At 32.7% G+C, this 23026-nt stretch overlaps 1 protein-coding gene across 3 annotated transcripts in view; it reads right to left on the bottom strand.

Annotated features, from left to right (window-relative positions):
* The window catches only part of LOC129235328 (uncharacterized), a 114821-nt gene extending 92692 nt beyond the window's left edge, over window positions 1-22129 (bottom strand). For all 3 annotated transcript variants that reach the window (XM_054869094.1, XM_054869096.1, XM_054869095.1), the window contains exon 1: window positions 21978-22129. The gene's annotated coding sequence lies outside the window, so the exon portion shown is untranslated. The remainder of the gene's footprint in view (window positions 1-21977) is intronic.
* Between the last annotated feature and the right edge of the window lie 897 nt (window positions 22130-23026).

Here is a 23026-nt window from a genome sequence, read left to right as displayed (position 1 = left end):
AAAGATTTTATACTGAATACTTTAAGATGATAAATTCTTGATTATTAGCTGTACCTTTCACCCGATCAGCATGTCTTCTTGAAGTAACATGCTTACGGCAACCATCACGACCACCATGTTCAAATGAAAAATCGCTATTGCAAATAGTGCATCTTACGTAACCCGTCCTTAAAGATGAAATAAAGAATGGTCAAGTGCTTTTATGTTCTTCACGATATTTTTGGCAAATTTTCCGCTTTTTCTGCCGAAGTACCCATAAACTGCATGAAAACTAAACCGGCAGCACACGAGTAGAAGTTTGATTTTCTGAACTTATCGGTTTAGTTTTCAAGCAGTTTATTATTATTATTATTATTATTATTATTATTATTTTGCATTCTTGGGATTATCAATTAAAAAAAAAAAAACGGAAAATCGTAGTTTTTGGGCCAATTTTCGTAGCGTCGTAGTTTAAAGCAATTCGTAGAAACTACAATTTTTTCGTAGCAGTTGGCAGCTCTGTTTAATCCTATGAAAGTAACAATTGGCTTATGGTAGCTATAATAAGCAACGAAATTTTTGCATTGTATGTTATCTAAAAATTTTGCGAAGACTGCATCAAGTACAGTTCCGTGACTCGTTGGTTTCTTCTGGCTTATTAATCATTTGTAATTGTAATTTGGATTGTAGGCACGATACTAAATTTTTAGCTCGATCAGAAGCAAAATTAACATTAAAATCTCCGGTTAAAATTAAAGAAATTGTATAATAAATAGAACCGACTTCAAAATTTCTCTAAATGAAAAATAATTTTATTCTTTGATCACCATTCAGACTACTTTTAAACATAAGTTTTGATGTCGGCGCAAAAACAATTGATTAAATGACGCGTCGTTTCTAAATATTTCGTTTATCAAAAAACACTCAAACTTACGAAACATTTTAGATTTTACTCTGTGATGAGCAAATTAAATGCTTATTTATTATTTTTGTTTTCTCGGTCGTCCTCAACCCCCGCGTTGCGGAGTTTGCGGGGATGAAGTTCGTTTAAAATGTACACTTTATCACAGTTCAAAACCATAAATGAAGCGAAATATTTATAGTATAACTAATCTCATCAAAAACAACCCTGTTGTAAAAATTTCCCCGCCAAGAAAACCTTGAACTTTTCCGCACAAAAAAAAAAAAAAAAAAAAAAAAAAAAAAAAAAAAAAAACCTGCATCCTAAACCCAAAAACCCTCAGCCATAAAAAGTAATGATATCTAGTTTACCCGCTAAGTATCTACCAAACTATCATCCTCCCTCTTCTCCTTTTTCATCACAGCTACTTCCATTAGAACCTTCTCCCACCTTCAACTCCTCAGAAATATGGATAAATCTTTTAAATTGTTTATCTTGTTTGGCGGGAAGCTTTTTGCTCACCAAGCAACCACTTCACTTTGAAAAGGGGCTGAGGGTTTTTGGGTTTAGGATGCAGGTTTTCTTTTTTGTGCGGAAAAGTTAAAGGTTCTCTTGGTGGGGAAATTTTTTACAACAGGGTTGTTTTTGATGAGATATCACATCAAAATTGTTTTGATGAGATATCACAAAGTAATAATATCAATTTGCATTGATATTATTACTTTGTCTGTATTTTTAGAATTGAGAACTTCAAGTCAGAAAATTTTCAATTGAAACAACGCTGTTTTGTGTTTTTAACTAACAATAATGGCTAGCCTAATTTTACGTCAAGTTATTTTCTGACTATTAAGATTCTATGTTCATTTTGCGAGAATTGGGCAGTTTAAATTTTATTGCAATCCTTGTGTCCTCTCTGTTGCAAAGAAAACTTCTTGGATAATAAAATACTGTATTTTAAATTATATTGTTTTCGAGTATTTTACAACTTCGCAATAAATTTTATTATAGTTTCTTTATTTGACAGATTATTCAACATTTTCATGAAGGTTTCTTTAAATGTTTTACAGCTTGAGGGCTATTTTAATCTTAAGTGAGGGCTTTCACTTTCTGTTTAATTACATTTTTTCTTAAATCGTGGATTATTTTACGTTTTATGGGATAATTTTGATTTGTTTGGTGATTTATCTTTTTCTTGATAGAAGTCTTTGTCTTGTTTAATACCTAGTTTTGTTTAAAAGTTTATTTAAAAAACGAAATAACGCATGTTATCAACAAGCAAAAAAAAAAAAAAAAAAAAAAGAAAAACTAAGCCATTAAATATTTTAAATTTGAATGTGTCAGAAGATCTGTATAACTTTATTCGATTTCAAATCGCGGATATCCCAAATTTGCCATAGCGAATGCGTATGTTGCGCGTGGACTAAGCTCATTAAAAGTCTTGCTTAAATTAATAGCAAAATTTTTTTTTCAGCTAACAAATTACTGCAAAAGACGGATATCCGCACATGTATTCCATATATTTTCAATTCATTATGTGTTATTTGCGAAAAATCCATTAATTTAGAAAATAAGCAAACCAATAAAAAAAGTGCTATTTTTCGCTTTCCATTAAAAAGTTACATGTGCCGTATTCATATGCGTACAGTTTTATATAATTTGTCACGTAAAATATTGTAATGGTTTAACCCCAGTTTTGCGCCGACATTTAAAATTTCTTCCCTCCATAAATATATCAAAACTGCAAAACAGGGGGAAGGAAATTTCGTATCGGCAAAAACTTTGGGGGGGGGGGGACAGTATTCTAATCTCATTCATTAATTTGTTTCTCTGCTTAAGTATAAACAAACAACATAGAATCTGAAAACAGAAAGCCCAATGAGCTAAGTCTGCGCGCATGTGCAGTCGCTGTGGAAAATTTGTGATATCCGCGATTTAACGTCTAGTTGCAACTGTTGGATATGTTTTAGTCTTGATTGAATTTCATTTCCTAAGACATCTTTGGAATAACTGTTAAATCTGTTCTAATCTTGCAATTGCAGTCCGAGATAAACAATCCCTATGAGCTGAGAGTAAGTACATAAGAATTTAGGGAAAATTAGTGATTTTCAAACTTCAATTACTCCGGCCCATGATGTCCCTGGGGGTTGAATTTTTGTATATGTACTCAATGGCCCCCCAAGAATATGTATACAAAAAATCATTACCGTACCCCCCGGGGGGCTGTGATAGGACCTCGGGAAGGTACAATTTGGGGGATAAAAACGAGGGGGGGAGGGGAGGGGGTCAAATGGCACAAAAGGCACATCAGTAGGGCACAAGGAATGTGTGTGCGAAATTTCAGCTTGATTCCTTTTTTCGTCTGGGCTGTAGCCCTGTCAAAGAAAGCAAAAACTTTTTGGAACAGCGATTTTATAACTTTAATACCTCCTCCCCCTGATGGTCTAGGGGATTGTATTTTGGTTTACGGTGTCAGGGGCCACTAAAGATTGAGTGCACCAAAAATCAACTCCGGGGGTCTTCATGGGGCTGAGATACAGAGGGGTGAAAAACCCAAAAAAACCCAATTCTTTCTGTCGCGTAATCTTGTTCTTGGTCGCTTTATTTTCTTTCGTCTTTGGCGGTGAATTTGCTTCTGTTGGCTGCTGACGTTTGGTTTCCTTGGCGGGGCGGGACGCTCCCGCGTCCCGTAATCGCAAAAATGTTTTTGTTTTGAAAATAAATTTTATAAATTTAATACTGTTTTAAAATGTTAATTGTTAATAAATGTTATCATCATAAACAAACCACAAGGTTAAGCTTAAATCTGAAAAGGTTAAAATTGGCGTAATATTACGACCAGGCTAGGATCTATATTTTGTCCCCTCCCCCTGCAAAAATCACCAGGGACCCTAACCGCACACTTTATGGGATCCCCCCACTCCCCAAATAACTAACTTTTTAACGAGTGATTGTTTTAAAGTTAATGTCAGTTTAGATTTCATTCTGTGATGCACAAATTAAATGTTTATTTATTATTTTTCGTTTTCTCGGCCGTCCCCAACCCCCGCATTGCGGAGTCTGCGGGGATGGAGTTCGTTTAAAATGTGTACACCTTATCACAGTTCAAAACTCCAAATGAAGCGAGACATTTTTAGTATAACTAATCAGAAAAATGTTTTTGTTTTGAAAATGAATTTAAATAATAAGTGCTGTTTTGAATATATATTGTTTACAATGTTATTGGTATTATATTGTATTGTTAAACTCACCTTTTGTTAGGAGATCGCGTTATGTTGTGACGATCATCCATCTTCTGTTTGTTTCATTACTTTTTCTACTATCACTTAACGCTTAAAGCTGACCCAAAGAGTAAAGAAACAGAATTCCTCCGAGCATGCACGCTTCTGTCGTATGCGCGAACGAAAGGAATGCCAGACGAGAGTTGCGCCGTTACGCGTTATGTCACAAATCGGTTCACCCTCCCATAAGAAGTTACCACTTTAAAAAGTTTCCTGTTCATGTGAATTCATGCCATTTATCTTTGCCATTTTAAATTATGAATATTGTTTTATTTATTGTGTCAAAATGTGCCCCATGCATGTCCAAATGCTCCCCAAGTAGGCCACATGTGGACTGTTGCCAGTGGCGGCTCGTGCCTTGAAAAAGTGAGCCGCCAGGTAATGAATGCGTTCGCCCCCCCCCCCTCCCAGTAAATCAAATGTATTTTGCTACGAACATATTTGAATTAATTAATTTAATATAAAAAATTTTTTGCTAATAAATAACTTCATTTGTCATAAATTTTTTTTTTAAATATTTCAGTTTTGAAATATTATTTTTGTTGATTTTTTGTACTGTAATTGAAAAATAAATTTCATTTCTAGGTTTGGGTAGGAAATAGTATCTAATTGTAATCAATTTTTTTAAAACTTTTTAGTTCGTAAGTGTTTTTTGAAGGCAGGTTTTTTTTTTATTCATTTAAAAGTAATTTACTAAAAGTTAACTTCAAAATTTTCTCGAGGGAATGTCTCTGTGGCCAACCTCCTCTCCCTTTCTCTCCCTAACATCATTAAAGATTATTTTAAATTTAGTTTTCTGGGCCTGAATTTCGAAAATTTTCTGGAGAGAAGCTTTCAAAAACTGTTCCCCTAACATTGAAAGTCATTTGAAGTCAATGAAAGTCAACCAAAATTACGTTTGTGGAGCTTCAATTGGGAAAGTTGCCGGTCTCCTTAACTTTACCAAAGATGATATTACAATCGTGTTTTGAAGATTTCAATTTCAAAAAACTCTCGGGGATTGGCCGCGAATCTCTCTTCCATCAAACATTATGAAAGATCGACTAAAGCTGCGTTTTTGCAACTATAATTTCGAAACAATTCAGGGGAGAGCCCTCCTCCCCACAACATAATAGGTCATAATCAATAATTGCATTTTAAAAGGGCATTTTGCCGGGGGAACTTATGCCATCGTACCAAACAAAACCGAAAATCGTATTTCTCGGACTTTGATTGCAAAAGTTTTCTCTCTGGGGAACCTCTTTTCCTTGTCGAACGTTGCCAAAGAGAGCTTTAGAATGTGTTTTAAGGGAAATCCTCTAAATTTCCATCTTCTTCCCGTAAACTCCCTGAAAGAAAATTTGTAGCAGCGTTTTTAAAGTCTTATGGTCAAAAATTTGTGAACTCCCAAACCTTCTCCCAATTTGAGAACTCCCAGCGTCATCAAGCGTAGATCTTGTAACTTAAAAAAAAATTCCGAGTTAGAAAAATCACCTCCCCCTCTAACATGTCAGCATGTATCCCAAAATTGCGTTTTTACAACTTCAATAACAACATTTTCCGGGGACAGTCCGAAATGCGTTTTTAAGGCTTCAAAAACTTCCCCCCCCCCCAGGGAAGCGTGAACAAACCAAATCTTTTCCCTTGTGTTAAAACCAAATGTAGCCTGAATTACGTTTAAAAAAAAATGTCTTTTGAAATTGCGTCTAAAATGAGATACCGAACCCAGTCTCATTTTGGCATGTATTTCAAAATATTAAAAATACTCTTAGGTCTTCTCCTCCCGTACAAACATGCATTTGGGCACTCCTGATCCTCAGAGCTCATGAAAAGTGATTGGTAGTATATATTATTATTTCATGTTCAACTTGAGGGTCTATTAAAGGTCCTTATGTCATTATGGTGTCTTTCGCAACTGTGACATTTACGGTACCACACATCTTTTTCTGAACCAACAAAACTTGTACGTTCTTAAATTTTGATTAAATGACACTATGATAATAACTTTAAATTATCTGAGAAAACATTTGCTTGCATTTTGATAAAGTAACTATAACTCTTGGTAATTCAATAAAATTACTGTTCAAAAGAAAAAATTCCAAAAAAAAAAACAAACAATAATACCCTCTCCCACGTCTTCTTCCAAAAAAAAAATCATTTTGCTGTGTTGCCCCCCCCCCCCCTCCCACATCCTATTGCCATATGTCTACGAATGCGCAATATGCTACAAATATCATAGCAAAAGGTAACTTTTTCGTCTTTTAGTCGAAACTTTTTGACCCCCCCCCCCCCCGAAACAAAACTCTGGCTACGATCTCGCAATAATCTGAATGCTTCATTATAAATATCCACGTAAGTCTCATTTAAGGATATCTGCATGGTATTTGACTTTTAGATATTACTTGATTTGCTAGTATTCAGCCCTCTGCGGCATATTTCTTTTAATTTAAAGGGGTTTTTTTCCTACAAAAATCATAGTAAAAGGTAACTTTTTCGTCTTTTAGTCGAAACTTTTTGGCCCCCCCCCCCCCTCCGAAACAAAATCCTGGCTACGGCCTCGCAATAATCCGAATGTTTCATTATAAATATCCCCGTAAGTCTCATTTAAGGAAATCTGCCATTTATTTGACTAGATATTACTTGATTTTTTAGTATTCAGCCCTCTGCGGCATATTTCTTTTAATTTAAAGGTTTTTTTTTTCCTACAAAAATCATAGTAAAAGGTAACTTTTTCGTCTTTTAGTCGAAACTTTTTGAACCCCCCCCCCCCCCCTCCGAAACAAAATCCTGGCTACGGCCTCGCAATAATCCGAATGTTTCATTATAAATATCCACGTAAGTCTCATTTAAGGAAATCTGCCATTTATTTGACTTTTAGATATTACCTGATTTATTAGTATTCAGCCCTCTGCGGCGAATTTCTTTTAATTTAAAGTTTTATTGATTTGAAGTGAATTTTGTTAATTCTTTTCCTTCTAAAGTGTAGTCAACTAAGGAAAATGTAACTTCTTCGAAACTTCATTGTTTATCAACAAATTCGCGATCGTGATAAGGTGTGAGTTTGATGGATGACGAATTTTGTACTGGATAATTTTCTTTGCTATTATTGCAGTAATTACGTAAACCATGTTTGTTTCTTAGAAAAGTGCTTCAGGTGCTGTTGATTGTTTGTTTTATTCCAATTTTAGAACATTTGTTGGTCAGCAAAAGGTAAGTGTTTGTATTTTACCTACCGCTCGGCCGTTTGATTTGAATATCGGCCATCATTTCACCATTGCTACTTTATTTTCAGTTTTAAAATTTTAGTGGGATATTAAACTGTTTTGAAGTTTTTCTTTTCTTCATTGGTATGTTTCTGTTTTCGCTAAATGTTTTTTTTAACTCAATGATTGTTTTTTCACTAATGAGGAGTTAAATCTAAAGGTGACCTAACTTTCTACAATTTTGATTTCTGTTCGTGTATGTTCGATCTGCATTTCTTCAACAATGTTAACTGTTTTTATTTTATTTTACTAATAAAATTTATCTTGCAAATATGCTAGGTGCTTACTTCGATTTCTTTTCATGTGTTGTATTACTTTGCTGAATGTTAAAATTCTATAATTGAGCTGTGGAAATGTTTAAGGCTCATTTTCTAGAAGTTTTATGTTTATGAATGTTCAGTTTAACCATTCGTTTTAAGCATGCATTCCCCAAAAAAAATCAATCCAGTTTGTTAAATTTTTCAATTGTACGTTGCCTGAATGTGTGTTTTCATTATAAAGATAAATATTACATTTTAGTCTTCCCCCTTATGAGTACATTGAATACAGTAAAACCTGTAAAGTTGACTACCCTTTAAGTTGACCACCTGTCTATGTTGACCAGTTTTGTCAGGAACGGAATTTGTCCTATCTCATATAATGAAGGAAAACCTCTGTAACTTGACCACCTCTCTATCTTGACCACTAATGTATGCCAAATTTGGTTTGGAGTATTGTAAAAAAACCCTTTGTAAGTTGACCACTTGGTTTATTTTTTTAAACTTTCTTCAGCAAATTATTTTATTTTATTATCTGTTTACTTATTTATTTATTATTATTATTATTTGATAGCTTTCCAAGAATGCTTTTAATGCTTTGATGACAGACTAGCATTTTACTAACTAAACAGCAGCATAAATCTTATGCTGCTCTTTATTCTCCAAACTTGTTTTTCATTTGTTGTTCTATTTGAGATAGCTTATTGTACTCTGTTCAATAAAAATAGGTGTCAGTAGAAAAGTTCAAAATCTTTTCTTTGAGTTGCAATATGTTGTGGCAAGGCAGGAATTGTGAAAAAACAGCTGGCCCGGATCTATATATTTCGCCCCCCCCCCTGCAACAAAATATGTAGGACCCCTCCCTAGTGACCAGCAGTGTCTATTTGTAAAGTGCCTAAGTCTTAGTGCTAGTTTTTTTCTATTTTTTCTTCAATTTCTAGGGCCGTTAGCTCCTTTAAGGGCGCGGGCCCCTCGCACTGCGAGTACACAGATCTGGGCCTGCTAATGAGTAAAGTTACATGTTTCTGGTGCAAGGGATTAAGAGATAGGACATTTTAATTTTGCCTTTATGAACTGGGGGAGTCGAGCTTGTTACTCTTTGTGCTATACATAAAAAGACTTCAAAAAGAAAGTTAGTTGAACTTGAGATTAATAAAAAGTATGAAATATTAAAATTAATTGAAAATGGAGAAAGCCAGAGAAAATTAGCTGGCATATATGGAATTTCTAAACCTACAGTGTCTAATATAGTTAAAAAAAAAGGAAAAAATAACCAAATTATTTGAAAAGTATTTTTAATTATTGTTTCACTTTCAATAATGCTGAACACTGAAATTGAGTTGAACAGAAAGAGTAAGGGTGAATTCCTCAAAAAATGAATACATGGTGCAAGAAATGACAAAAAAAAAAAAAAATAAATAAATAAAAAAAATACCGCCCTTTATAAGTTGACCACCTGTCTAAGTTGACCGCCAAAGTGCTGCACCGCGAGTGGTCAACTTACACAGGTTTCACTGTATTCTGAATATTACATCTTTTTAAATTGTATTAACTCCTAGGATTTCAAAAAAAAAAAAAAATGAAAATGTTGTCGGATGGCGGAAAAAAAAGGATCCAATGTTGAGTTTGTTATTTGCATTCATCATTTTAGCACCTCATCATTTACATCGGTGAGTGATGCGCACTACTATTAATTATTTCTTCGTACAGCTATGTAATCTCAATATGTTGGAATTTTTGCTTTACAAATGCCTTCCAAGTGTCTCATTTGCTTGTCTTTAATAAAAAGCATTAAGCATTATTTTGGCATGATTATTTTAAATTTCCTGATTGTTGCATTTCAATTCATATGGTATTACTTTTGCATTTAAAACTCAGCCCACTGTTGACTAAAACGTGGCCCCGTTTAAAAAATGCAAGATTATTGAGAATGCATATGTAACGTTTTAGCCGCAGGTGTTTTCGTCTTGTCGGAATATAGATGAGTTTTCTGGATTTGACCGGGTTTTTAAGTACCAGGTTTTTGGAAATCTACCATATTCAAATTAGTGTAATGTTTGGAAGTCTCTGAATATTGTAGGCAGGGTTGCTATTTCGTCCACTTAATTGCAAAAAGTCCGAGACGCCGGAAGAAACTGGATAAAATGGACAAAACTGGACGAAATGGACAAAATGGATGAAATGAAAAATTAACTGATTATACATACATAAATTTATTGTTATGGTGTAGTAATATTAGTATATTATTCTAATGCATTTTATACTATGAATTAATCATTTAATTAAAAATAGAATCATTAGCTTTAGAATTTTAAAAATCTAAAAAAAAATAATAATAATTAAACATTGGTGCAGGTAGTTTTAGATCATAATTTGCTTAAAAGTAATGAAATTTAACAATGTGAATAAGCTATTGGACATGATTAGAGTATTATATACAATAATAGAAAATAAACTTAATGAGAAAGTCAAATGAAATGCTTGGAGACATACATACAAAAACAAAAAAAACAAAAAAAAAAACAATTAATAGACTAAAAATATTTTAATAACTGTTATATTTTTCGAGTTTTTATTGATGTCACCCCATAATAAAATATTTATGTACTCAGCATATTTTATGGATATGTTAATGTCATACAAATGAAGAAAAATTACTACTTCAGTAGGGTTGTGGGAACTCTGAACAGTGTACCGGAAGAGGCTATAATAGGCAAGAGGGTAGATAGCTTTAAAAGGGCCATTAATCTTCATTAGGGATTAATAAATTGACTAGGAACAGCCTAGTCAGAGCCTGTTGCTGATCATCACATTTGTATTGCAAGAACAGATTTCACTTCATGCCAACATTTCTTTTATTAATATCAAGCGGTTTTTTTTTCTCCTTTTTAATATGATTTTTAATGTTTTGAAACTCCAACCTTTAAAAACTTTTTATTTCTGCTTTTTTAATTTTATAAATGCACTTATTACGGGCAATAAAACTCCATATCACAGATAAACAGCTTAAAATTTACAGCTGATGTGCTTGTTTTATAAATGCTATTGCATGCATTATAATTTATTTTAACACTCATTTGATTTATTAACACACTTACATAAACTTCAACTGATCTTACTTTTTTCATTTTCACTTAAAAATATTTTACAATCAATTGTTAATATACATATTTATGTATGCTATTTTTATATTAAAATATTATTTGAATAGGAAAAATCTATATAATTATTTATTATTTTCAAACTTCAAATTTTTAACTCAAAACTTTCAGTTTACTGATGAAGTGGACAAAATGGACAAAATGACATTTTGTCCGGACCGGTTTTTTCCTGCGGTTTTTTCCGGGGTGGACAAAATAGGACAACCCTGGCGTAAGTGTTGATGGTATATGAATCCAAGTTTGCAACAGTTACTCATTAAAGTCTGGCTTCAAAATTCACATTGTGTGTATTTAATGTATAGTTTTCACTAGTGCCGTACCAAGTAGCACTTAGTTCGAGTATCGAGTATCGCAGTTCGAGTACGCAGTCACAATTTTTCTTAAGTAAATATTTTAAATGAGTAGTAATGAAAATATTTAAATTTTAATATTCTTTATGCTTTTATTAGTGACTTAATATTTAAATTTTTAAACGATGTACTTTAAATTCGGATGTACTCTGCTTATAGGTTTAGTGCACAAATTAAACAACATGGATATTCTAGATATCTATGAACTATCTAAATAGCTATCTCTCATAGCAATCTAACCACTGTAATCGACATAAAATGCATATCTCTCGCAAATCTATAATAACCGTTATTAGACATCTTATCACAGCCAAGAGAGATATGAATATCCAGACCTCCCTTGGATGTATTTAAAGTGCACCCTTTCTGACTTCTGGTGGATATAGACTTGGATATGTAGATAAAGCATAGATAACTAGTAGATTTGGTAATCAGGGGTCGGAGTAGTGATTTCAAAAATTTTAGAACACAATTTTGATAATATTTTAGGACATTTTTAGGACAACAAATATCAAGTTTTTATAACTTAAATGTAATTTATACGCCTGATTTTTGTAGTGGGGTCGAAAAACGTTTTAAATTCAATCATGAAAACTACAATTGAATGCATTCAATCTTTTATTCTTCAACCCAATGACACATTTTGAAGTAGAAATATTTTATCTTATGATTTGATTCGGGGTTAATCTAAACAGGCAATTTAAAAGAAAATCTTCTACTTAATTTGACTTTATAACAAGTACATAAATGAAGATTTTATTACAGAAATAGACTTTTTGTCTCCCGCTGCTTTAGATTTCATAAACTTTAAGAATATACTTTTAATAAGTTCGTTCAATTTTATGTATAAAAAATGAACAACTGGGCTTTCTTTCTGTAAAAATAGTACATATTTTTTTAGCAGGTCAGAGAGAAATGAGACAAAATGTAAGTGTACAAGTGTAAATGGATCTTTTGATGAACTCGAAATTCTATTATATCTATCTGAATTGCCACCTTCGTACGGAACAGAAATACATTTTAAGAAATAATGTTCAATAACTAAACACTGCTTAATCAGTCGATCACATGCAGGGCAAAGAGTTAACCACCTAGTTTCAAAAAAGACATGATCAGGCAAAGCTTAAGCAATTCAACTTGCAAGGAATGAAAATTCCCTCATGTTGGTGATAAATTAAACCATTGTTGACGTCTAATGCAAAATTGTCTATGTTGAGCAAAAGTTATTCACTCCATTGTGCATAACATTAAACACAATTTGCAAACAATGAGTTCCTATGTTAACCAGATTAGGGAGCGACATCTCCGCTAACATGGTTCACATATTTTTCATTTCTTTTCAAAGGGGAAAAATAAACGAGCTGATGTGTGCGCATCACATGACTTCCTTTTACTCCAATTCAATGCCATTTTTCCATTATTGGCAATTTTAATGTGATTCAATAGTTTACTCTCTAAATATCACCACCAGTGGCCAAATTGAAACCAGATTTAAAAAAAAAAAACAAAAAAAAAACGCCAAATTGGCAACAAAACTTGGCGACCAAAAGACTGGCGATATATCGCCAAGTGTGCGCCAAATTATAGCACCACTTGAGTATCCATCGAAATTAACAATGATTTCCCCTCAAAAAGGGACAAAAGACCCCTTTAGAAACACCTGAATGCAACAAAAAGGGGAGGTGCACAACTAGATCCCACTAGGAGTCTACGTACCAAATTTCAATTTTCTAGGAGATATCGTTCTTGAGTTATGCGACATACATACGCATATCCGCACATACATACAGACGTACATACGGACGTCACGAGAAAAGTCGTTGTAATTAACTCGGAGAAAGTCAAAATGGATATTTCGGCTTTCTTAGGCACTTATCCGCGTGTGGTCGGGTTGAAAAAAAAAAAACTCAACATTAACTCGGGGGTGAGCAAAATGGAAATTAAGGCCGAATTCTGAGTGAAAATTGTTTCGCGAATGCAATACTTCCTTTTTTGTAAAAGGAAGTAAAAATATCAGATCATATTCCCATCCTCTAACTCTTTTTCTGAGACGTCTGCTGCGCAGCTGTTTATATTTTCTTTATTCTTTATTATGTTATTTTTATACCTTTTTTGCAGAACAGGAATGACTGCAAGAGTTAAAAAGTGTAGATAAAGCAATCAGCTTTATATTGAGCATATGTTATTGTTAGATTCACCCCCCCCCCCCCCCTATCTTCTCCAGAAAAGGGGCAATAGCAGCATAGGTTTTTCCTTTTTTTTTTCTTTTTTAGAGAAAGTTTCTTAGGGTCTAGCAAGTTCATTTTATCCTGCAATATAGGCATATCATCATAAAAAGTTTAATTTTTAGGTTAAATTTTCTTTTTCTGCGCAAATATGGAATAAAAAAATGAAAATTTGTAAGAATTTTAGGGCAAAACTCAAATTTTTTTTGAAATTTTAGGAGTTTTAGGACAACTCCTATCCTTGTAATATCTACTTTCTTTATTCAATGGATTTCTCATAGATTGTTTTTGGATTTGATTGATTGTCTGGGGCTGGGCATATACATCGAAATAAGTACACATTAAACTTATTATGTATTCTTCTCTCTCTAGAATGAAGCATTTCAGTGGCGCCGACTCCATAGGTCTTGAGGGGGCCCGAGCACCCTCAATAGTTTGTTTTGGGGGGCAGAGCCCCCTCAATAATTTAAGAACATTATTTTTCATATTATGGTTTCTAAAATCACAAAATTATGTCGGTATTTTTTACTTTCCTTGTTTGAAGATAGTTACATTGTAAAATACATTCAGTAATGAATTAAAACAAATAACTATTGTGGTAGTAAGCAGGTTAATTGAAAATGAGTGGTGTGAATAATAATAGTGTTACGGTGCTGAGAGCACTCATAGAATTTGTCCCAGTGCGCGAACCTGCGGGTGAAGTCTGTCGCCGGCGGCGCTCTCATCTAAGTGTTGCTAATCTGGAAAAAATATATCAGGATTTGATTTGTACATGGAAGGCGTGATAGTTTTCTTCAGTTATTAGAGTTAATAAAGTAATCTGTATTAACTTTTCTAACTCTATTAAAGCATTAATTTTGAGACATTATTTTTATTTAATGAACTCAGCCTTATTCAAAGCAAGCTTAAATTAATTATTTCACTTACAGCAATCAAAGTGCGACAGCAATCTTTTATGCTTCATTCTTTTAATGATAGTTTAGATTTATTTAAATATCATTTCAATCTTTTCAGTGCTATATATTCATTGCTTTGTAATAGACTAAAAGCATAATTATTACTGTAAATTAAATTAGCTTTTTACGAAAATACCATGCCTGTTTTTTTTTCAAAGCCAAAAAATGTGTCGGCTTGTCGAGTTTCTCAGAGTATCGATTTACCGAGAGTCGAGTTTTTGGGGTTTTAATGTTGATCATATGACTCTAAAATGCTTAAAAAGCTTTAAAACTCACTATTTTTTATCTCAAATTTAGAAAATTTCCCCTGGCAAGGCCCCCGTTATGGCTACCTTCCCCATAAAGTTGTTATAAATCGGTGCCACTGGGAGTGCTTTTCCATGCAAGTCAAGTGCACTTACCTTGTATAGTGCTATAGCCTAGCTATGGCACAACACGGCTCCCACAAAATGGAACAGTAAAATTGTCCCTCACTTAAGGCAAGTGACATGATCTAATTGAAGAGAAAATTTGTGCACCAATTTTTAGATTGTTTTACTTTGAAAACGCCATGTCACATATTGTTTGTTTGTGTAAATTATACACGGGGAGGGGGGGAGGGCTCCGTTCTTTAACATACTCTCTAGACCCCGGTGACATCCGGCCCCCCCCCCCAATAATTTTTCCAAGTCGGCGCCCCTGAAGCATTTTGATTTCTATGGAACCTTACACCTATTTTAACACTACTATTAAGTAAACTTGCCAGACGTCCCGGTTTTCGGACAAAATCCTGGTGTCCTGGCCGGTTTACTTCACGGAAAAAGATAAATTTGATTACAAATGACCAGAAGGGTCTAAAAATAATTAACTGTGAAGGATCATTTAGGATAATTAGTTTATCATTTGTAACTTTGACTTGTAAAATTAATACCGGATTAGCTTGTGAGAATTTTTACAACAAGATTAAAATAAAAAAATACGGTCTCAAAAAAGTCCTATAAAATGAACAATTTATCTAAATACTGTTCAATTTCTTTTTCCTTATTCAAAGTTTTTTCTAACTAAAAGAAATTGTAAATATTTACATCTAAGCAGTCAAATGTTCAAATTTTAATTGCTTATGTCATTTTTTATTACTCCTGTTTTAGGTTCATAATTAGTAATCATTTATTCATATTATAGAGAAAAAAACTGCTCTTGAACACTGCAAAAATCAGCTACATGGGTGCACCCATTTGAATGCTAGAGACGGGGGGGGGGGGACATTCTGGTGGTCCCGTTTGAACGTTTCAGAAATCTGCCAAGCCAACTATTAAGTCTTAACTTTAGCGGATTTGATTTACAGTTACTCATTTCAAAGCGGTTAATCCAAACAAATTGGAAGATATAGTTGTCTATGAGGCACTAATGCTAATGCATCTTTTCTATAATTGCCTGATAATACATCATAAGTTTTGGTTTTACAAAAAAATAATAAATTTTCTTTGTAGAATAAGTAGATAAAATGGATGTTACTATTAGTGTGAACCTGATAACCTAGATCTAGCAATATTTAGACATAAAAAGAAATGAAAAACTTCTGAAGTTCTGAAGAATATCAGTAAACAATTCCCTCAAAGACTCAGAACTACTACTACAAACTGGGTGCACTTGACACCCTCAGAGACCAGCCGCATCTACCAATTGCTCGGTTTATCGGTTTTAAATGCTCAGATAAATCTGAGCAAGTGGGTCTCTGAGGAACTTTATTTAAATATATAAAAAATTACATTATTATCTTACAATTTTGATTTGCTCTTGACAAAAATTTTGGTAATTAACATCAATACATGTAATAAAGTAGACAAAAACAATGCATAAAACTTTACAATGATACAATAAAACATAAACGACACTAGAGAGTTGTTGCTTTACAGAAGATAACGTGTTAAAGTGCAGAAAAAAAACTAAATTTAAACGATAATAACTATTTAAAAAATAAATAAATGAATAAATAAAAAATGTGTATTAGTCAACGCCTTGAAACGTGAAGCCTTCATTAGCCAAGAGACTGAAAATCGAGTTGAGTCTGATGCGGGTATGATGTTGTGAAAAGGCGATTAATATGTTTTTATTGAATGAAAGACTATGATTACGTCTGATATGCAAATGCGATGTTAGTGAGCAGAAGAAAATGTAATGTTCCGAAAACACAAACTGGGTGCAAATAGGTGTACCGAGCTTTTCAGTATACCAAAGTACGGAATATGTACAATTTGAACCAAAAGATGGTACAGGTAGTAAAGATACTACCTGTAACATAAAACACCACCAACAAGATTTTTTTTTTCACTGCGGCACAAACATAGTTTTTTTAAAGGAGGATTTTTGGAAACAGTCATTTAAAATATGTTTTTTCATGGTAGCAGATAAAACGTTTCTTTTCCTTCCAACTTCTTGCTGCTCATTTATAAATTTTGTACAAGAAAATAGAGCTATTAAGGGGCGTTTGCATATTTCAGTTGTTTTGTCATATCACTTTATAAAACCGAAAGAAAGGGGAACATGGGGCAAAGTAAAATAGCGGGCAAAGTGAAATGGTGAAATATTTAATCTACTTTTAGCTCCACCTATCTGGTATTATTTTAACTACGTACTACCATATGTAGTCTAATCCAGTCAGGAAAAAATGCCGCCAAAGATTAAAGCATTTGGAAATGCAGGCAATTTTAAAAAATTGATACTCATATTGTAATATTTTGTTGTAAGCCAAAAATTATTTTTGTTACTATAAAATGATAAAGTTCTTGCTATTAACACTTAAAATATTTATTGAAATCTCCTAATATTCAATGCAGTAGTAATTTAGTTTAAGCTTATTTGTGTTTTAAATAAATTGTACAATTAGTCAAGTACATACGGGGCAAAGTGGATGGGGCAAAGTGAAATAGTTTATTTCATTTACTCACTCAATCATTTATATTAATCACTTACGTTTTCATTCATTAATTAATTCATTTACATTCCTTCACTCAGTAATTCACTTATTTATTCATTCATTCACTTATTTTCTTATTCATTCATTCTTTTACTCCCTCATTTATATTTCTTCCTATATTAATTGATTTGTTCATTTACTTATTCGTTTATTGTTTCATTATCTTTTCAATTATTCATTCAACCTTTCAAAAATATGTTTTATAATCGAATAGAAAATATTTCATTAAAAAAATATTTTATTTTTCACTTTGCTCCATGAAAAAAAAAAGTGAAATTTTTCCACTTTTTTTGGAAGACTCAAATTTACTACCAAAAATTGAAAGTACTGTTTCAACGCAAGTTTTACTGTAAAATACAATGTTCTTTCTCTTTGTACTGTAATTTTCAAAACAAATCTCCTATTTCTTCATTTTGAAAAAATCCAGTCATCTTAACCATTTCACTTTGCCCCACATTCCCCAACATGACCCTTAACTACCACAAGAAAAGAGCGAACAAGAATTATTCCGTCACATGAACCTAATTATTTCAATTATTTCCAACATACTACAGAAATGTATTCGGACTGCGATTCTCAACCGGTAATCCTGCGAACCAGTACCGTTCCGCAGAAAAAAATGACCTGTTCTCAAAGATTTTTACTCGTTCACGAAAAAAGAAAAAAAAAATCCTTACAAAAAAAAGGGGGGGGGGGCACCATCATAATAATGCTATGCCATATCTTTTACATGTGTTTTGTGATTATTTTTAATAGTTTTCCATGTTTTTTGCTTAATACTCATGCATAATTATACAACGATAATTACGAGTACTAATATTTTTCTTAACAGTCAAATATTTTTCGCAACAGTTCTTTAACAGCAAGGAAAATTTCATTAATGTTAATTTATTATGATAATTATTTTGTCAAAAAAAAAGGAAAAAATCCTCAGCCGTTCACAAAATCTTTTCTCAAGTGTTTAATGGATTACGAAACGTAAGTCTTACGTTCCGAAAAAATAAAGGGAAGGAGGGATGAGAACCTCACGGGTTGGTAAAACATCATATGGTTTTAAAGGTTTGCAAATTAAAGTTTTTGAGCAATCACATTGATTATTGTTCTCACTTGATGGTTTTGATGTTTTGTGATTTTATTTCCCCCCCGCTTCCCTCTGCAGCACCACCGTCGACCGAACTCACGATGCTGCGAAAACAGTCTCCAGGTTGCGTCCATATCCTACACCCGCGCATACATACACACACCTACACACACATACATACATACACACATATATATATATATACATACACATCTACACACACATACTTACACACACACACTTACACACACACTCCTACACACACACGCATAGCTACACACTCACACACATACACACACCTACACACACAGACAAATACACACACACACATGCCTGTACACAGACACACTCGTGATTGCGAAAAACATAATTTGAATTCCAGATGTCAAAATTCAAATTAATTTTTATTTTTTTTTTGCAAAAAAAAAAAAAAACACTGGTTTGCTAGCTTTTTTAAAAGGTTGAGAAACGCTGCATGGAGCATTCGAATAATTCTTGTTAACTTGAAAAAAATTGTCAGTTCCTGATTTTTTTTTTTTTTTAAACTAGAAAACCGCTCGTTCAGGTATGACGGGTGAAAGTTGCTTCCACATTTGAACGAAGCAATTGCCTGTTTGGTAATGCATTTTGCTAGTTGAAATTTTAACCCTAACTCCAGTGGATTAACACTAAACTCCAGTAGATAACGTTCATTGCTGACCACTTTTTCATTTCTTCATTCTTCTAAAAATTCAGTCTTACCAGTAAAACAGTTAAGTTGCCGAAAAAACAGCCTTGTCAAAATAAAGTATTTCCCTGCATATCAAACATTACCAAAAATTATTATCAAATTATCATGCCGTGACGCGAGTTTCATTGTTGTCAGGAGCGTTACTCGATCATTCGCTGTTATATTCAGGAGGATATACGACGGAAAAAGAATAACAATAAAAAAAAGAAAGAAAGAAAAGAAAGATAACCTCACTTTTGCAACGTGAAAGTAGAATTCTTTTTTAAATGCGAATTATATCGTGAACGTGAAATATTAAAGTAGCTTTAGGTAAAAAGTGGTATTTGTATATTCTGTATAATTGCTAAAAACATTTGATTGTAACTGACAAAAAGGAGTAGCTGCTACCCCTTTGTTTCTTAGCAGTAACGTAGATACAACTTTTATATTTCATTAACACAGTATTTAATGACCTTGACATTGTAGCAGAATACTAGATATGGACCGATAAGAGAAATTAATAGGACATTACATAAATATTCATGAAAAAATTCAAAATTTTCTATTTAAGTGTTTATTTAAAACGCTAATTTCTAATAATGAAATGTACGTAAAAATTTTACGGCAAGAAATAGATATGACTATTAAATAGTCATATCTAATTATTTTCTAAAAGAAAAAAAATGCATTTCATCCTACAACTTGTTACACTTTTGTTTAAGCATCGTCTGCCATCAAAACTATCTTCGCGCTCAGCAAATGAATCTAGGAATGAAATATTATTATATAAATAAATGGTCATATAAAAATGTAACTTTTTGAATTTATGTATTCAGGTTTGTTTTCAAATTCTCTAAAATATAATGTTTATAAAATATTTATGCATTCATTTCAGCCAAAATTTGATTTTATACCTTTCTCTCCTCGATATTTTTAAAAAATTAAATACTGTCTGATGTCGTCAACATTAACTTACACGCTGAGTTAATGAACATAGAGAACAAAATATTTCTCCAATTTTCCCTTTCCTAATGTCAGAAATTTAGAAGATGGTGTTTTCTGAAAAGCAGATACATTAGATTTGTGTCAAACAAATAAAACGACAACCCAGTCTCTTAGTCCAAATAAAGATGATTTCAGTATTATTTAGTAATCACTTACTGTGAATATGAAAACGTTATTGAAGAAAATGTTTGTTGTAACTAAATTCATTAATTTTAATTAAAGATTTTTCAAAAATACGCACTTGCGTAGGTTAGTGTTAGACCATTTATTTACGTCCAATAAATTAAGTCACAAATCAAAGGAACGAATTGTAAAACTTTTATCATGTATTTATCAATTTGAACTCCACTGCAGATACCACATCCATGCTTAACACGAGGGGGCGCTATACACTAAAGCAGTGCTCAATTTAAAAAAAAGAACCGAATAAATCGATTTTCTTTTGAACAACCGCCGCAATGTTGGGTGTTTGTTCATTTTCGCCAAAAGTGGTGAAATAAATTCTCAAAATGATGCAAGTTTGAAAGTTATGGCATTGTCACAGAAAGAAACCCTCGAGAAATAATATAGACAGTAGAACCCCGCAAATTCGGACCCCGTTAGTCCGTATAATCCAGATCGCTCGATTTGATCGATTTTTTTTTTTTTTTTTTTTTTTTTTTTTTGGAATTTGAGGAGCGATTGTCAAATTTCCATGTATTTAACCCTCTCACGGGCAAGACCGTATTATGTCGTTGGTTGAGTTCCCTTTGGTAATGCAAATTTTGCATCAGTTTTTTTTTTCCTCGATAAGGAAAAAAATTGGAGGATTAGACTTTAAAAAACAAAGTAAACATGTTTACTGTTCATGCATAATTCTACCGTATTTCCCCGCATTATCCGGCACGCCGCAAAATTCGGGGGTCACCAGAGTTTCAATAACACTTGCATGATCCTTTCCGGCATGCCGAGAAAATCGAGGTTAGGAAAAAATTAATACTATAAAAAACATATGTTCAGATTAAAAATGAATATAAGTTCTATACATCTTATTAGTATTAATAAACAGTTTAATTTTGTAAAAATATTCACTAACTATGTCAATTGTTATTTTAACAAGAAAAATATTGTTTAATAACGAATAATTTCGTAAAAATTAAATTAAAACTGAGGAAGCGAACATTTAAGCAGTAAGTTACCGCCCCTGAACCAGTGCTAAAGAATTTATCATAGCTAATCAATAAATAAAAATTAAATTTACCTCTCTAAAAGAAACCTAAAATAATTTATTTAAAAGAATTATGAACAAATTGCAGTAACGACGATCGCTTCAGAATTGATTACTTTATTGACATATAATTAAATCCATTAATAATGACCTACCATAAATAACAAGCACATATTGCATGCAATACATATTTTTTTAGAAAAAAAGGTTATTTTAGGAATTTGTTTATTTTTTTCCTTACAGTGGTTTGCTTTCTGATTGGAAATGAATCGGGAAATTTACTTTTGTTTTGTTGCGAAAAAAAAACCTCGAATTTTCCGGCATGCCGTTTAAGGCAGATTAATACGGTATCCTTTTACGGTGATTTTCAGTAAGTATGTTTTATTTTATTTATTTATTTATTTTTTTTTTCATTCTCCGGATAATCCGGATTTCCGATATTCCGGATAGGGTCGGATCCCAATTAATCCAAATTATCGGGGTTCTACTGTACATATGATACTTGTTTTGATAAGTGTTGTTCCAAGTCCTGTAAAAATAGAAAGTTTTCTACCACACTATCTATATAGCAATTGAGGTGTCTGAACTTAAGTGAAACTTTGAATACTTAACAAATGAAAATTACTATACGATCAAATAAAATGATATTAAAAAAAAAATCGCTCCTCACCTGCTGACAGTGATGAAATGCTGGCATTAGACTAGACGGGCGAAGGTCACTTGTAACAGCATGGAGTGTATTTTGCAGATTCTGTTCTAATAATGTCGTAGACGAAAAGATGTTTCATTGATGAAGACAGGTACAGTTCCCTGCCTTCAACTAATCCGTTCGCTGAATGTTCGAACTTGTTAAACGAGCGAGAGTTGCCTGAATTTGCGTAGGGGAAGGGAGTTGTAAATTCCCTATGACGTGAGGGAAATTTTGAACAGCGACAGGGATAAATTTGTAGTTCATGCACCGGTGACTTTTCCCATACTGTCATTTTCTCAGAGTTATTTAATTGTTTTCGCATAAAAATGTGTTTAAATAGGTGCAAACGATTGTTATCCTCTGTCATGTCAGCATTACTTGTTTGAAGAGAATATTAATTCAGGCGGGATGTTTTTCCGACAAAAAGATTATTATTTTCGAAATTAAAATGGTTGGTTGTAGTTGAAAGTCTAGACAAAGGGGTATTCAACCTTTTACATTTTGGGTGAACTTTTTATAGTTTATTGAAGGATCCTCTTGATCAAAGAGAAAAAAAAGAAAGGAATAAAAAAAGGTGCCTTTTTTTGTCCTATTTTTTCGTCCTGTCCAAGTTTTGTCCTCCCCAAATGTACAAAACTATTATCGCATCTTTACTTTATCACAATACAAACATTTTAATAAGATAACGAATAGTTGGTACGTTTGTTTTTTCTCGGGTATATCTGTGAATAATAAATATGTGTTTCAATTTTGAAGTACGTGACTTTAACGAAACTTAAGATTTTAACTTTAACTCCTAAAATATTTACTTATACTTGTTTTAAGAATTCGATCTTTTACAAAACTTTATTGAGATTTCGGCGCTTTGAACAAATAACGGTCGCTTTTGGAAGCTTAGTGAAAATTCCGTAATCCAGCTTGAAGGCCTCTGGTTCAAACAAATGTAACTGATAAAAAAATTTTAAAAAAAAAATAGCACTATATTGTTAAATTTCATTTTTTTTCTTCTTTCAATCGTTTATTCATTA

The sequence above is a fragment of the Uloborus diversus genome, chromosome 2 (assembly GCF_026930045.1).
Source record: "Uloborus diversus isolate 005 chromosome 2, Udiv.v.3.1, whole genome shotgun sequence".
In the NCBI taxonomy this organism is placed as follows: domain Eukaryota; kingdom Metazoa; phylum Arthropoda; class Arachnida; order Araneae; family Uloboridae; genus Uloborus; species Uloborus diversus.
The sequence above is the reverse complement of the archived record's forward strand: the minus strand, read 5'-3'. Positions and strand labels throughout refer to the sequence as shown.